The following is a 15,907-nucleotide window of genomic DNA, read 5'->3' on the forward strand; positions in this document are numbered from 1 at the left end:
GCAGGAAGCAGTGACATCACTGCGAGTGTGCAGCCAAGGCTCGGTGTAGACATCCACTATATCTGAAAACTGTTAAGTATGTACACAGTCCAAACAGTTGGTACCATCATACTACGCAAACCATTTTTTGTACCTGCTGTTTAGTAATAGCATGCAATTTAGGAAAAAACGTTTACTTGACACTTTCAACATGCTAAATTCCTTACCGAGGCCCACATTTGACACGACTTTTGGTTCTTGTTGTTGTTACCTTCATCATTCATTATGGGTCATTATGGGTATCTTTACACTCTTCTTCTCTACTACTACTAGTATTCTCTCGTCTTCAAACCCATTAAACAGTAGGCTATAGCACACAGTGCTGAGTGTATACAGTGTTTTAAGTGTCATTTTTCCCCAACTAAACCATTTTCAAATTAAAAAACTCCCACTCATCAGCAGGTACTGCATGGAGGAGTGAATCAGACATATCAGCATTAGCTGAATTTAGATTCCTTTAATGCCCTGAAGGTTTTTTTTCTGCCTCCAGTCACCCAGAAGTAACAAACTGGCAACCGCAGAAAGGACTGTTTTAAATTTCGGAATAGGCCTGATGCTCATTCCCACTGTCACTGAATTTTGAAAATACCAAAAGCTATGCTAATAAGCTGTGTGCGGTAAGTGGGGTATTTAACATTAGTTTAATTCCCCTTTTAAACTCCTTCATATGACCTTTTTTTCCCTTAAAATATTTTAAACCATAGATAACATTCATTAATCAGCAGCCATAGGTAAACCATGGAGCATTAAGGATACATAACAATGAGAGAGGTTTACACTAATAGTACTGTAGGTTAGCATAACATACACCATTTGGGGGATACTTTCATCCAAAGTGCAGTCCAGTGGCATGAGTGCGTACATTTTTAGCAAGGTTGTGTCCGGTGGGATTTGCCCCCCTGACCCTGCAGTGTCAGAGCCAGGCTCTACCTGCTGAGCTTCTGTGGAACATTAAGGCTGCTGAAGTTCATTTCCAGCATGTGTTACTGTCTGATTTCTCCCTACTTAACAAATCAGATAACCCTTTTATCACACTTTTTTTTCTATCAACTCTTTACACCATTTTGCCATTACATCGCTCACAAAAGATCCTCTGCTTGCTTTACCTGGCCAGTGCTACTCCCCAGACCTCCTTCTCCACATTTTTTTTTAACAAAATCACTTTTCTTTAAACGGTTCTCCAAGTAATCACAATATTCTTATAGTAATTGCAATATTCTGTCAAATATATCGATATCACAGTTTATGTCTTTCCGGTCCAGTCAGAGTAAAAAGCCCACTTCTCTACCCAGGTGAGTAGGTTTACAACAAACTCCACTAAGACTTCAAAGTCTAGACTAATCGACTTACTCTAAAGCTTAGTACTGCACCAGTGTGTCAGTCTATTGACTGAAAAACAACCCACCTCAGCCGCTGTCTGCTACTATCTGAAGCAATGAAAGGTAGCGAGGGCACAATCCACTGAGACATAGCTGCTGTGTACTGCACCTCTATGATTTTAACAGACACTAAATCATTGTATCATATAACATCCGCAGGGAGAGCAACAAACTCAGAATATATTGTGTCAAGCTTAAAACCCTGTCTCTCCAACTTCAGATGACTTTCAGAATCAGTTGTTAAATGCTGCCACATTAACTAGCCTAATACAAAAGAAGCCTATATAACTAAGTTAATCCTCCTTCAGTGATATAGTGATAAATAACACAGGTAAGCTATGAACTTCAGTAGGAGATAATAGAAAATCAGTATTAATATCTATTATTTCATATTTTATCTTCTTTAACAGACCATATTTTCATTGTAACTTACATCTATGTGACACTACTTTATGTATGTGGGCTATAGTGTGAATTTATAACAATAAAATTCATATTAGCAAGGTGGCTATGGTGGGTTTAGGTAGTTTCATCCTCTACTACATTCCTGCTCCATTTCTAAAACTCTAGAAATTAGATTAGCTTTTTCTCGCTAAAGGAGAGTGGTTTAAAGTAGCTCAGCTTTACAGTGTTGGGTGGTAGCGCTATACTCAGTTATTGCTTTTCCAAGGAAGGAGTAATTTCAGTATCCTGTCATACTAAGCTAGCTTAGATCAGAAATGCCAGAAAAGTTTAGGCTATTCTCTCTGGGTGGAAGTAGGCTATTCCCACTACTTTGATTTTATCAAGCAAAAATGACAAGAACATTGGATATCAAGGATATTTGGTTACCCTTTTTTTTTTACATGAGAGGTAAGATAGCTAGTTATCTTATCTAAGATCTCAATTAGCCTAGTCTATTTTCATATAACAATTTTGGCAGGGGTGTAGTAATGTGAGGACAAGTGTAACAAATTACTCTTTTTCATCAACTGTTATCAGTTCTTGCTTTTAATTTTATCACCTCTTCTACAATTCAGAAATAAATGAACCATAAACAAACCACCACCACCATTTTGTTTTGGCTATAATAGCTAGTCGTTGCTCTCTCACACTAAACTAGCTTAGATGAGAAATTGCAGAAAAGTTTACTTTGTAAGTATTGCCACTACTTTTATTTTAAAAAAGATGACAAAAACATTGTGTATCAACCATAAGTTACTTGGTTTAATTTACAAGACTACGTTATCTCAAATTACCCGTCGATTTTTCAAAGGAACGTTAAGAGCAACCGCCAATTTTCGCAGGGGGTTGTAACGGGAAAGTAACGTAACGAGGGGTGTAACGGATTACCGCTTACAGGGAGTAACGACCACCGTAACGAGACAACTTTCGAAACGTAGCAACGATTAACGTGTAATTAATTACCTCCGCGAGTAACGAGCCCGACTCGGTTGCTGGACTACCCTAAGTAGATGCGACAAGAGAGAGCCTCTCCAAATGAATCGGTCCCTTCCCAGTGCCCCCCTCCCTCTCAGTCGCTCCCCTCTGACTACACTGTACACACTCTCTCCCCTACCTCACACACGGACGCCTGGACGCTGCAGCGTTTTTTAAAGAGAGTGTTTCCAGCCCAGGATAGGAGGGAGGAGGAGGAAGGAAAATAATGTTTAAATCCTGACTAAAAATCGGATGGATCGGCGATCTGTTTGTGAGCGCTAACACGGTCAGAGTGTCATTGCAGACATGGGTCGCAGCGGTATGGCACCTTTCGCTCAGCTCCTTGGGGAGTGTTTTCCCTGTCAGTCCTTCAGCGCTGGAAATGGCGTTGTGATGCTGAACAAGGAAGACGCAGTGGAGGCGGATGCCAGGGAATAAAGAAATATATGATTACCTGTGCTTTTCTTTGGGTTGGATTTTTAGTAGCGGTGGACAGTACCATGGTGAATTACCAGAAATATATTACTGTTATGCAGCTGGCTTTGGGGGTGACCGCCTCCAACAAAGAACATTGTCTTCCTCCCAGGAAACGTATGTGGTGAGTATGAATCTTAGTGCGGATGATTATGTGATGCAGGTTGAGAGAGAAAGGGGGGCTGCACGAGCCAAGCTGTCGCCTCCCACATCCTCACAAATGAACGGGTCACGGAGCCACAGTCCGACCGCTCAATCTACAAAATGAGCACCGTCCCCGTGACATAATATTTTAGCCACTGCAGCCAGTCTGCACCATGTTGCAATCATTACAACCTACTGTAGTCGATACTGTAGGTAAGGCAACTCCGCATGCTGTGAGTTTGCGTGCGTGCGAGTGTGTGAGTGTATATGTGTGTGTATGTGCGTGCACGCGCTTTAGTGACACCAGGTCCAGTGCGTATTTGTCCTTTTATTTCCCTCTCACCATCAGTTTGTAAAGTTGAATGGCGTAGGATGATGTCATTGCATTATCATTGTTTCTTTGCCTCCAACTTCATGTGCTTTAATGTAAGGCCTACATTGTATGCTCACTGCTATTTTCACTGGGATACTTCATTATCAAGCTAATTGCATAAACCATGTGGTAAACCATTACACCCCCCCCCCTTCCCACTACTGTATTGTAAGCTATTAATAAAATTTAAAGCATGAAATATGGTCCTCTGCTGTTTTTATTTCCCACCCGACTGTGAAGTGCTTTAGCTAGGCCTCTGTACATCTCTCATAATCATGTCTATTAAACATTATTTTACTCATACTTTACTCTCAGCATGTGTGTTTGTGTGTGTCTTTCCATCTACTCAATGTCCTCATTCCTCTGTGTGCCTGTATGCCAATGCAGTGACCACTTCTCTCTCCTCAGTCTCCCGTGGCCTTGTTCATTTGTTTACTTTAAGAGAATCTGCCTTTCATTCTTTTTTCCTTGCTGTAAGCAGATTGCTGCCGAGGCTGCAGTGTGTCTGACATAGTATCCCTAATTACAACCGGATTACCATCATGTTTGATAGGGAAGACGGTTAATTAGCAGTCAATAGGCTTCCTTGGCATTCTGATAGCAAGTGTCTCCCACAAACCCAAAATGTACTGTGCAAGCTGGATCGTTTTCCCCCTATAATGCAGTTGGCTCCACTGTGTGAGAGGCTTAACTATTATCATCACCTCTTTATAGCCAGGCCTAAACCATTTTTCCATTGGAGCAAGGACAAAACACCGTTGATGTTCCTTGCTGAAAATCGCTGATCTTGGTATTATTCTGAGGTAGATTATCCCTATCAAAGGAGGCGCACAGATACTCAGACCCAGCCTGAGTGTGAGAATAGGTGAGATTATTTCCAAGAACAAAATGATTGTATTGTATCTGGTGTGCACAGTATGCGTATGCCACAACAGAGTGCTTTTTTTGGTTCATATCAATGTACTGTCACATGTAGTGTTACTGCTTGAAATCTGTTCCTTCTTCTTGTCCTTGTGTCTTAACCGTGTCCTGATCCAAACATTCAAAGGTGCACAACCATCATCCACTATAAACACATAGAGGAATGATGTCACCAAAGTCAAAGTGCTGCTGTAACCTCAGCAGGGGTCAGAGGCTCCGCTTATCACATGCAGCTTTTTATCTCTCGGCCTCTTTGGCTAATCATATTCCTTAGTCATCCTCTTATTAGCCTAATTGTCCCCCTAGGAGAGGATCGGGGATTTCACAGACACAGAGGGCTCCTTCCAATGTTTCTTCTTTGTTTTGATACTCGCATCTCCATATTCAAGTGGATTTTTGAGGATTTGGGAAGGAGTTTTTTTGTCTGGTCTACAACAATTCACTGATACAAAAGGCTAAACTGGTTATATAACTCTTTGAGCAAGCTCTGACCTTGTTAAATTGAATTTTTCTTTCCCACGATGAAAAGCAATAGCCCCAGCTATTGTGAGCTACTGAACTGAAAAAAACTGAGCTGAAATAGCCTTGTCCCCCTGATGAGCCATTAGAAACACCGGCCAATTTCTTCTTAGTGTTTTTGTTTCTAAATATCACTTTATACTTCTTCATATATCACTTCAGCTCGATAATTAGAATATCTCCTGTATAAACTTTGGCAAAATGGGGAAGCCTCTTAGTGTTATGCCCTAAGAGCTAATTTTGAACAGATGACTCAAGGGCAAGGAACCATTGTGGGCTAACATGAGACACTAATAGCTGCAGTTAATCTTATATCGTGTTAACCTGGTATTAACGAGTACATAACATGGTGACAGTTGAAGACAATTGAAATATCTCAGCATTTTCTGTCTGGTGCAGTGACTTCTTCAGATTTGATACAATGCGTGGCCTCAGTACACATTAGTAGTAGTAGTAGTAGTAGTACTACTAGTAGCAGTAATAGTTGTGGTACTAGTACTAGCAGTAGTAATAATAGTAGTAGTAGTAGTAGTAGTAGTAGTAATAATAGTAGTAGTAGTAGTAGTAGTAATAATAGTAGTAGTAGTAGCATTTAAATTCTCATCTCTGTGAATCTTTTTTACCATTTACGCAAATTGCATTTGATATGAGCTACAGTTCCCCCTTTTACCATCTGTCTTTACTGTAAGAACAAGTAATAAAATGCCCCTGGAGAGTGTACTGCCCACTCTCCTCAAAAATAAATTAAAAAAGTTATTTATAAATTATGACAGAGTGATGATAAAATTTTAGTGTAGGAAAAGACCCAGTAAAATGATGTAGTCTCTGTTCAGCCGAGTGAAATGCAGCTCCCTACTGAAACAGCAGGACCATTGTAAGCTTAACATCTCACCCTCATCACTGAAAAACACTAGAGAGCCCCGGGTCAAATGTAACAGCGAGTTTTGACACCTCATGAATCAAAAACCCTTAATGAATCCTGCATCAAGATTTCACAAACGCATTAAGCACAGATGAAGCTTCTTAATAGGAATCAGAAATGGAGTAATGGGAATGATGTAAGGTTTTGTACACAGCAACGTTCTTATAATGATAAATATTGTGTCAAGTGTAAGCCTCAGGTTGTAGAATTCTTCATATTTTGTGATTTGTTATCATTTATATTCTTTTGTAACTACTGGCATTGTTATGTGAGAAAATGTCTCCCATTAGTGTCACCCCTCTGCCACATTTTAGTGAGAGATTCTCTTTTGGTTCAAATTCTTTTGTGCAAATGATTTTGATATGGTTCTCTTCATTAGAGTGACCATTTAGATCAATACTGCTCGATATTCATTAACACTCTGTGTCCATATACACAATACCCAATACCCCACAAACACACCACATCAAGGGTTTTAAAAGCACATTAAATTTGGTATTGGAGCATTGCGGTTTCCTTCATACACTGACACATTTTGCTTATAGACATATACAGTAACAGAGTGATTCACACAGCTGAAAGACACAACAATCAAAAAAAAAAAGGAAAAAGGGCTTCATTGCATTTGAATGTAGACGCGTCCCATGGTAACATTTAGGTGTCTTGCCTCTGAGGTGTGTTATGTTGTTGCTCTTTAGATAATTGCTTACTAATTTGACTTACTAATTTTACCTCACAGCCTGTGGTCAGACTGCATACCACCCTACCTGAACACTCACACCATCCGCCAAGCAGAGCCTATGTGATCTGCATCGTATTTTCTCCTCCAAATTAGCAGAGACACAGCTTCGCTTGCCTTTGATGAAGACTGAATAGTAGTAGCTCTCTAAATTTGGATTAGAGTTGGCGAACAGATGTTCCTCTCGCCTGCAGTCTTAAAAACCCATTCCCCCCCTGCACACAGACAAAGATTAGCATTAACCTGACTTAATGAACTTTACACTCTGTTGCCGGCCCAGAGGGGTAATGGCACACGTCTATTGTGTTTATGTAATGTTTCCTCTCATTTTGAATCTCTACCTTTTGTGTAAAAAACAAAAGCAGGCAGATAATGTGGTTACAGTGTGGAAATAAGTCATTTAGGGCTTGTCAGTGGTGGATTGTCCTTGAAGTGAGTGGTAGGCCAGCAGGCAGGGGCTGTGTGTCTCTGTACTTGTGTGATCGTGTGTGTGTGTGTGTGTGTGTGTGTGTATACATGTCTGTGTGTGTGTATGTGCGATTGTGTGTCTGTATGCGTTTGATTGTGTCTGTGTACCTGACAACAGCCAAGACTCCACCGCTTGTTAAGTGTTATATTAGCACTGGCCAAGATAGGAGGGATGAAGCGTAACATTGCCTATTGACCTGCTGATTAAGCAGTAGCCGTTATTGCTTGAACTAATCGTACCTGATGGCTCCTCGAGGCAGATCGAGAAAGAGGGAACAGCGGGATTGCATAAAGTACTGCAATTGATTTATGCGTGTGTCTCTTGTCCTTTCTTTGTAATAGCATTAGGCATCTGTTTGACCTTTTCTGTGAACTACATTATCACAGTCCGCGCTGGATGGTGCGGGGACATCATGGGACTTGGCATTGATCTCCTTTATTCTCTTGAAGTGGATTTTTCTTCATTGGCGGAGACTGCTAAAGATGCAAGATTCCAATACAATCATCACATCTGGGTCAAGCAGTGGTCGGAAATTATTCATAGCGTTAGTTTTAACCTGAAGGAGAAAATGGTGGGCGGGGCTTACCGCATCAGAACAATTCAGATCACATCAAATTAGTTGTCAATCACAGAAACGTATACTAAACTCCCTTTCAAATATTTCCTTCTGATTATCTTACTTTTCTGGAACTTGTATCGGCCATTGTGGCAAACCCCACCCACCAGGCACATAAGTATGGTAAAACAAACAGGCTGCTCTCCATCATCACCAAAAGAGAAGAAAAGGTCATACACTGCGCTCTCAATGACATTGAGTATATTGTAACTAGCGAGGTAAGAGAGCAGGACGTTTTTTCAATGCGATTCCCCCATTAAAATGATCCTATTACATGAGCATGTGTCATAAAAAGTACAAAGGTGAATGGTTTTTTTTACTTTCCATAAGTTTGGCACTATTTTTCGGAGCTGTATGCCAAGATGCCATTCAACCGTGTATAGATTAAACCTTTCCCATAAACATGGAGGTGAAAAGGAGACAAAACATTAAATCCCACAGTTTTATGTGTTCTCTCAAATCCCTAATGAAACACATCATACATGCATATTTGACCGAGATTAAGAATGCATCAAAAAAGCTATTTTAAACCTCTCATTGCACAGTATATCTAAGTCTAAGTCACCCCAGTTGCTGGCAATATGTTACATTATGCCTTTGTGGCCTGAAGTGTTTTGGCTGAAATCCATTTCAGAATCAACATCCAAGAAATGAACCTCTGACTGCGCAGGACTGCATTGGGTCTCTGACACAGTGCAAGCGCCTTTTCTCATTAGTCATGTTTGCTGTATTGTTTACGAGAACAATCTGGTGTCGCTCATAATCGACTGAGCTTATTGTCTAATGCTTTTTACCTTGAGTTTCCATCCAGTAAGCATCTTACTCAGGGCTCATGGTGACTGCTGAATTAATGCAGACGGAAGGTGATGTTCTCATTTCCCTATCTTTGTTCATTCCTCTCTCTCATTATGTCCCTTTCTGAGTCAACAAACCTCTGGAGCCCTTACACAGCCTGACACCGAGTATGTTAATGGATATCTTCCGTCTCTGAGCCGCTCTGTGCAGACAGGATTTTTTTTTTCTCATTGAATATTGTGTTAGGTAAATCCTCATTAAGCATGACTGTCCTCCATGACACTGAGAAAAAGAAAGAGTAATCTAGAAGAGAAAAGTAGAGTCCAGTAGATGGAGGAGTAACAATACTTGAGGACAGACTTGCTGAAATATGCTGTATGAGCGCTGTACAATCATGGAAAACAACATCATATCTTTGTTCTGTCTACAGCTGGGTGATATGGCTGAAATCAATATCACGATAATCCTATGGTTGTTTTTGTTTTCGACATCAATGTACAGCATATCATGATATGGCTCATGTATGCAAAATCACATGTTAGATAATCAAATTAATGTTCATCCCATTGAACTGAATGGTAATGTTAGGTGTGATGTCAAAACTGAAATTCTCAATTACTATTCCTTTAAAATGTTTCATACCTCATTTTGTCAGAGCTTTTAAATTAAATTTGCTTGTTATCATCAGTTTAGACAGCAGTATTGTGTGTCACGATATCCCAAAATCACCATATCTTAATAATAAAGTTTATTTTTATTTGTATAGCACAGAGTTACAAAGTGCTTATCATATCACCATATCATCACGATATGATTCCAATGAAAGACAATAAATAATAATGTTGAATTATCGCCCAGCCCTGGTTCTGTTCTACATTAAGCAATAAGGAAGTGGATACTACAAAACAAAATAATTTGGTAGTATATTGTAAGAATATAGGGAATAGATGTGGTGGGTCTCAAAAGTTATCCCTGCCAAGTACTGAATGGATGGGGATTGTGGATAAATATATAAACCAAATACTCAATTCAGCTCAGTTCAGTTCAGTTCAACTTTATTAAGGGGACAATTCATTTTGGGGCACACAGAGCACATTAGCCAGCAATCAAGCAACAGACATGGGAAACAGAAAGAGAATGAGAGGTGGAGGGCTCCAGTAATGTTGCTAAAGTATGTCATTAGTGAAGGGTAAACCATGTCCTGAGAGTATTGGTGATAGGTCGGCCAAGTGTGCCTCCTCCCCACATCTCCCCATGACCCAGCTTCAGTCTGAGCGGCGCGGCCTGGAGAAGCCTCTCTCCAGAGCCGCACAGGCCCTCTGTATGTGTGTGTGTGTGTGTGTGTGTTTCTGACTGCAGCGCTTCCTGAGTCTGAACCGGCTCTCCTACAGGGCCTCTGTGACATTCAATCCAATTATACATAGTTTTTTTAAATGCCATTTTACCCAGCGGGGGACCGTGGCCTTTTGAAAAACAAACGCGTGACCACAGTGTTCTTTTATATCCACTGTAGGCTTCTGTCTCCCGTGTCGTCGTCGTCTTCAGTCACCCCCTGTGGCTCCTCGTCCTGACTTGTGCTTGTTACCGTGATACAACCATAGTGGAGTCAGTGTACTTGTCCTGATGTTGTGTTTTGTCTCTCTTTGTGTCCTGCCCCCCCCCCCCCCACCTCAGGATACACCCCAGCCCAACCGCTGGCTCCATCACAGCAGCCTCCTCAGTGAGCACCATTCAGGGCAAGCCATCACTCCGCCGCATCAAGGGCCGCATTCACAGGAGCAAGAGCCTGGACAGCATTGATCTCCTTGACTCCAATGTGAGTAAAATGACTGAAATGCACACATAATGTTCAATATATTAATGAGCCGTATCACCTCACCGGGGGATACGACACCATCGAGATAAGATGTATAGAACTAGCATGCCAACAACCTGACCGCGGCTGTCGGTGTGCTAGGCTGACTGATGTTTGTAGACCAACGCAGACGTGAGCCAATACACAAGTGTCAGGAGTGTTTAATTGGTGGGTGACTTTAAAACTGCTGAAACAAACCAGAAACAATGAACTGTATAAAAGTCCAAACAATCAGTCCCACAATACACCAAATACAGACACTTGTCATTTGAAATTTCCAGACTACTTAGTCTGCTTCTGAGGTAATCTCACCCCAACCCAGGTTGTGCAGACTAAGTTTAGATTTATTTGCTCGGTGATAAAAACAGAAAAGCAGAGCGATAAAAACACACAGTGACAAAATACAATAATTAAAAAAACACTGAAGAGATACCTTCAATAATCTGTGCATGTGAAATAAAGCAACAAAACAAACAACAAAACAACAACAACAAAATCAAGATGACAAGCTGAGATACAATGTCATGAGCTTCCACATTCAACATGTTAGGAATTGGCACCTGGTAAAGATTCACAGGAGACCATGAGAGCAAATGCAGGTCATGTTATGAAGGCCTTAAATGGCCTTATTGTACCACAATCCAAAGTTTTGAGTCACAATCCATATTTGGAATACAGGATCTTGGTGTTTGTGTTGCTGGTCGCTCCTTTATCATGTCCTAACTCGAGTAGGAAATCCTAAATTCAATCAGAGTCTGAAATTCAGTCTATTTTATCAGTGGCTACTAAGCTGGCCAGTCAATCACTTATGTTCTCTTCTCATATTAAAGTTGGTCGTCAAAAATGAGCAAAGTGGCTGATAAATTTCTGCATCCGCCAGGCACCATGGCTAGCAAATACAGATGTTAATTTCCTGCTGTTTCCAAAGTTCATATTGTTATGCTGAAAGTATTTCAATGACAATAATCGTCATTCAGAGGACCGATGTCTCAATCCTCTGCACTGTTTAGAGAAAATGTTATTGCTGAATGTTATATTGCTGGTGTTTATAGTCACACTGAATCGTCACGAAATACCCCTTGGTGAGTGTTTTTAGATACATAAGGCACGAGGATACATGAGGCAGTGTTTTAGATTCAGCGCTCTGATGTACATAAATCAAAGGGGACACAGTTGTAGTTCTTGTACCCAGACAGACAGAGCAGTAGACTGCTGCAGGGCCTCAGCCCCGGGGCAATTTGATTGTGTTGACTGCCAAGCTATGACCTGACTGTGAATTCAACTCAAACACTCTCCATCTCCAGAAGGATGCTCCAACCACAAAGCCACCGAGCTGACTGAATTATTGATATAAGTGTTAGCCAAAAGTACATAGCTATTTGGGAACATGAGAGTTTGGAATGCTGTCTTCTAAAAGAGGTGTATCAAGTAAAAATAGCATAAATGGACTTTGCAAATACCAAAATCCAAGTTTAACCAGATTGTTTTGTGTTTCAGATAACTTGAAATTTGTTTGAAGTGGCCTTGAGTGTTATTGTTTAAGTTTATCTTCAATTCCCCTGCAGGCAAATGTTCTCAGCTTAGTGTCGCTGTGTTTCTTGGTTTCACAACATGATCACAGTGCTTCAAGCCACTCTCTGTCAGTGTGTAGGCTTGTAACATACTGGCACTCACAGAAAGGTTGCAGGAGTCACATAATTTGTTAAAAAGCAAACTATAAATTATGTAATTGCACAGAGAATTTGGCAATACTTATCAATGTTTAAGTCAAACTTAATTGTCATGATTAATTGAATAAAGACCTGGATTTCAAAAGTAATTAGGAAATAACCATTATATTCCCATCTAGTATACCTGACAGTGATATGATGGAGGTAGATGCTTTTAGGCCATAATTGACAGATTAATGGTGGCCTTGATTTTGAGCCAGATGCAGAGAACATAAGCCTTCCTCTGAATGAAAAAGGCAGTGTAGCATCACTGTATTCTGCATCCTGTCTATCCTGTAAGTCACAGAGAGTGACTTACCACATCCCAGTTATTTGGCTTTATGGCCTGCCACTCAGAGGGGGGGGTTCAAACGCCTCGAGAGGCCACCATCTCACTAGAGACTGAGAGCGCAGCGAAGGGCTCCTGGCCCTTTCCACAGTATATTTCTTTTGTACAGGCTGTGTGTGCACAAGGGGAAAACTTGCTGACTTGCCCAAACTCAAATGCAGCTGATGGAAGTAACGGTCCGCCTTACAGTGAGTGATGAGACTGCAGGATGCTGAGCTGAGGAGCCGCTTCCATTGCATCCTACTAAACTGTCACAAAAGACACAAGGCTGCTGCTGAGGCGTTGGAGTTTCTGCGCTCATATATTCTAACAAAAATCTCGCCTGATGGCTCACTCGTTGTTTCAAACGAAATGTGAGCGTATTCATCATTTGAGTGTATGTATTTAGGTCCATAACTATCATTGCCCATCACCGTAGAGCTCAGTAATCAATAGTAGTTAAGACTTTGTTTGTATCGATTCCTTCTTTTGATTGCTTTTCTCTCTTGATAGTCAGGGGAGGACTTTGGCACTGGGCCCACTCCCGCTGTCATTTGTGTTGGCAAGCAGCATACTTGTTCACAGAAAGCTTGAATCAGATTTTAGTGCTAAGGCTGCAGAAAGCACAACAGAGATGGAGAGGGGGGAAAACTACAGTATTGTACGCACCAAACCTTTGTGTACCAGGAGTTATTTTTTTGTCTCTCATCAGCAGCACCTCATCCCATTCCAAAGCACCATTTGTTTCTCACTGCTTAATGGAGATGCATTAGTCCATCTGTTCTGTAGTATTACACTCCATCTCATTCTGTTCAGTATTTAAGCCACCAGCCTCCAGTATCCAACCACTCTCTATGACTTTTCTCTATTGTTCCAAAAGATATGACCTCAGAGACACATTATAAGAAATGCTAAACTGTCATCTTTCCCAGGAGATATGCCTCCCATGCGTTGCAGTGTGTGTGTGTGTGTGTGTGTGTGTGTGTGTGTGTGTGAGAGTGTATGCAGACCAACGTTAAGATGATGCTGAATATGCGGCTTATCTTTATGTGCGTTATATTTCATTATGACAGTGGAAAAAGATCAACTTTAGCCTCCACAGAACAGAGTAGCCCTGCATGGTGCAGTGTGGACGCTAAACTGAGGTTGCTGTTTCTGTAATAATTTCATGTGCCTTGATTTTTGGGGAAAGATCTGTTTTTAATGCAGTATTTTTCCTGCCCTCTCAGCTGTTTTGGAAAATGTTAAAGGAATGTTTGCTGCAGAGGCTGTAAGCAGGTGAGTTGCAGAGAAACTGAGAGCATATCAGCAGGAGCAGATGCAGCTAAGCCAAGATGAAAAGCACAATTAAATTAATTACTCCTTAACAGATCAGGATCAGTCACCTATTGGGCTTCAGATATGCCTTGGTCTGAGTCTTAATCTGTTATTAGATCTGCTTGCCCCAACCCACTCCTAAAATCCCATTTCTGGCTGCAGTCTGCTGTGGAGGCAACCCCCCCCCCCACCCCCACCCCCACCCCCCCACCTCCACCACCACCAAAAAAAACCCCAGCGTAAGCATTTATTCGCTGCTCAGTGTTCTGAAAGTGCTGCAGCTGCATTTACAGAGAGCGCAACTGCAGCTGAATTAACCAATCTGCATATTCAGGGCCTGTTAGAGGGAGATTGTTCCCGTGTGATGAAGGCGTGGAGGAGCACGAGGGTGGGAGCGGAGGATTGCACCTAAGTGAGACACACACCAGAAGGGCTGGAGAGAGAGGGAGGAGCAGAGCACAGAGGGGTAGGTGGGTGGGTGGGCGCAGGAGATTTATCATGACTGATACAGTAGGAGGCCTTATTGGAAGGAGGGGGGGGAGGGCTCCTGAGGGTGGGAGTGTGGGGAGGACGCTGGCAAGGGAGGGGGGAGGCGCTGTGATTGGAGCAGCAGCGGATTTTCTCTAGGTAAGACAGGTCTGTTATGTAAGAACGGAGTCAAGAGGAGGAGTGGGGTTTTTTGTCCTAGGTGATGAACACCGGAGCTGAGCCCTAATCATAGAGATGAGTGTGTGTGTGTGTGTGTGTGTGTGGGGGGGGGGGTCTGTTGTGTGTGACACTGAGGTAGAGCCGGCCATGCGTGATGCACGCCGTCGTACTCCGTGTGAAGGTTTGCGTGTGCGCTCCCACAGGCTGCGTGGAGGGGATGGCAGATGTTGGGTATGTTTCTGGAGGCTGTGACTCAGGAGCAAGGTCTGCCCGTGTCCCTTCTGATGAGACATATGGCAGGTCACTGTGGGCGCTGCGGAGTGTGTATCTACTACCATAATATCACACATCTTGTAGCAATGTGTTGACTTTACAGCCTCTGCAGTACTTCGTAGTATTTTCACAGCTCATTTCTATCGTGCCATAGGAATATAGCATTTCACAAAAGGAATATTCATGATTTAAAACTTGATTTGATAGTTAATTACTGTATAATTAAGTATATTTCATGACAAGTATTTAGTTTTATCTTATGTGTAGGTTCCCCAAAACCCAATGGATACCTCTTGGTTCTCAGTCACTGTCTACGCACCATCAGAATAGGTCAGACCAAAGAAAACCAGACCTACAGTATGTATATTTGAATTTTATCAAAATATCTTTCCTTTGATTCCTTAAAAGATCCAGTATCCAGTCCTTGGTTGTCAGTGAGAGAGCTGAAGAAAGTGATTCGTGCTTCTGAATTATTTTTATGGTCGGGCTCGCGTCCCTCATCTGCAACAAATCATTTCAAGAGAGAAGACCCAAACCCGCATAAATCCCAACAACTCTATTGACTTCCCCACATGATTTACGACAGGAGGAGCGCTCCGGACAGTAAGCGCCATCAGTGGCCGAGGATTAGTGAACATGTAGCACTAAACCGATGTAATAAACAGTATTTTCCATTCCAAAAATACAATCTTAATCTATTAAACACACAATGCCAACCTTTCACCATAATTTGGTTTATTTCCCAAGGAACGCTGATGTTCATGGTATTCTCCTATTTGAACACTTCAGTTTACGGGGTCAAGTGAAGGACAGCCAGGGGGATGATGTAATGTTTGTAGGAATCAAGATGGTGGCCATGGCGGGGAAGTCGAGCATGAATGAATGAGACACTAGGAAGGTTTCGCTCAGACAACATAATCCATCACAGGGGTGAACGTTCAAAGTTGTAGAATGCTCCATAAATTACG

The sequence above is a fragment of the Centroberyx affinis genome, unplaced genomic scaffold, assembly GCF_046629955.1.
Source record: "Centroberyx affinis isolate AG114_WGS23_722 - 3 ecotype Tasmania unplaced genomic scaffold, CSIRO-AGI_Caff_v1 ptg000347l_1, whole genome shotgun sequence".
Taxonomy (NCBI): domain Eukaryota; kingdom Metazoa; phylum Chordata; class Actinopteri; order Beryciformes; family Berycidae; genus Centroberyx; species Centroberyx affinis.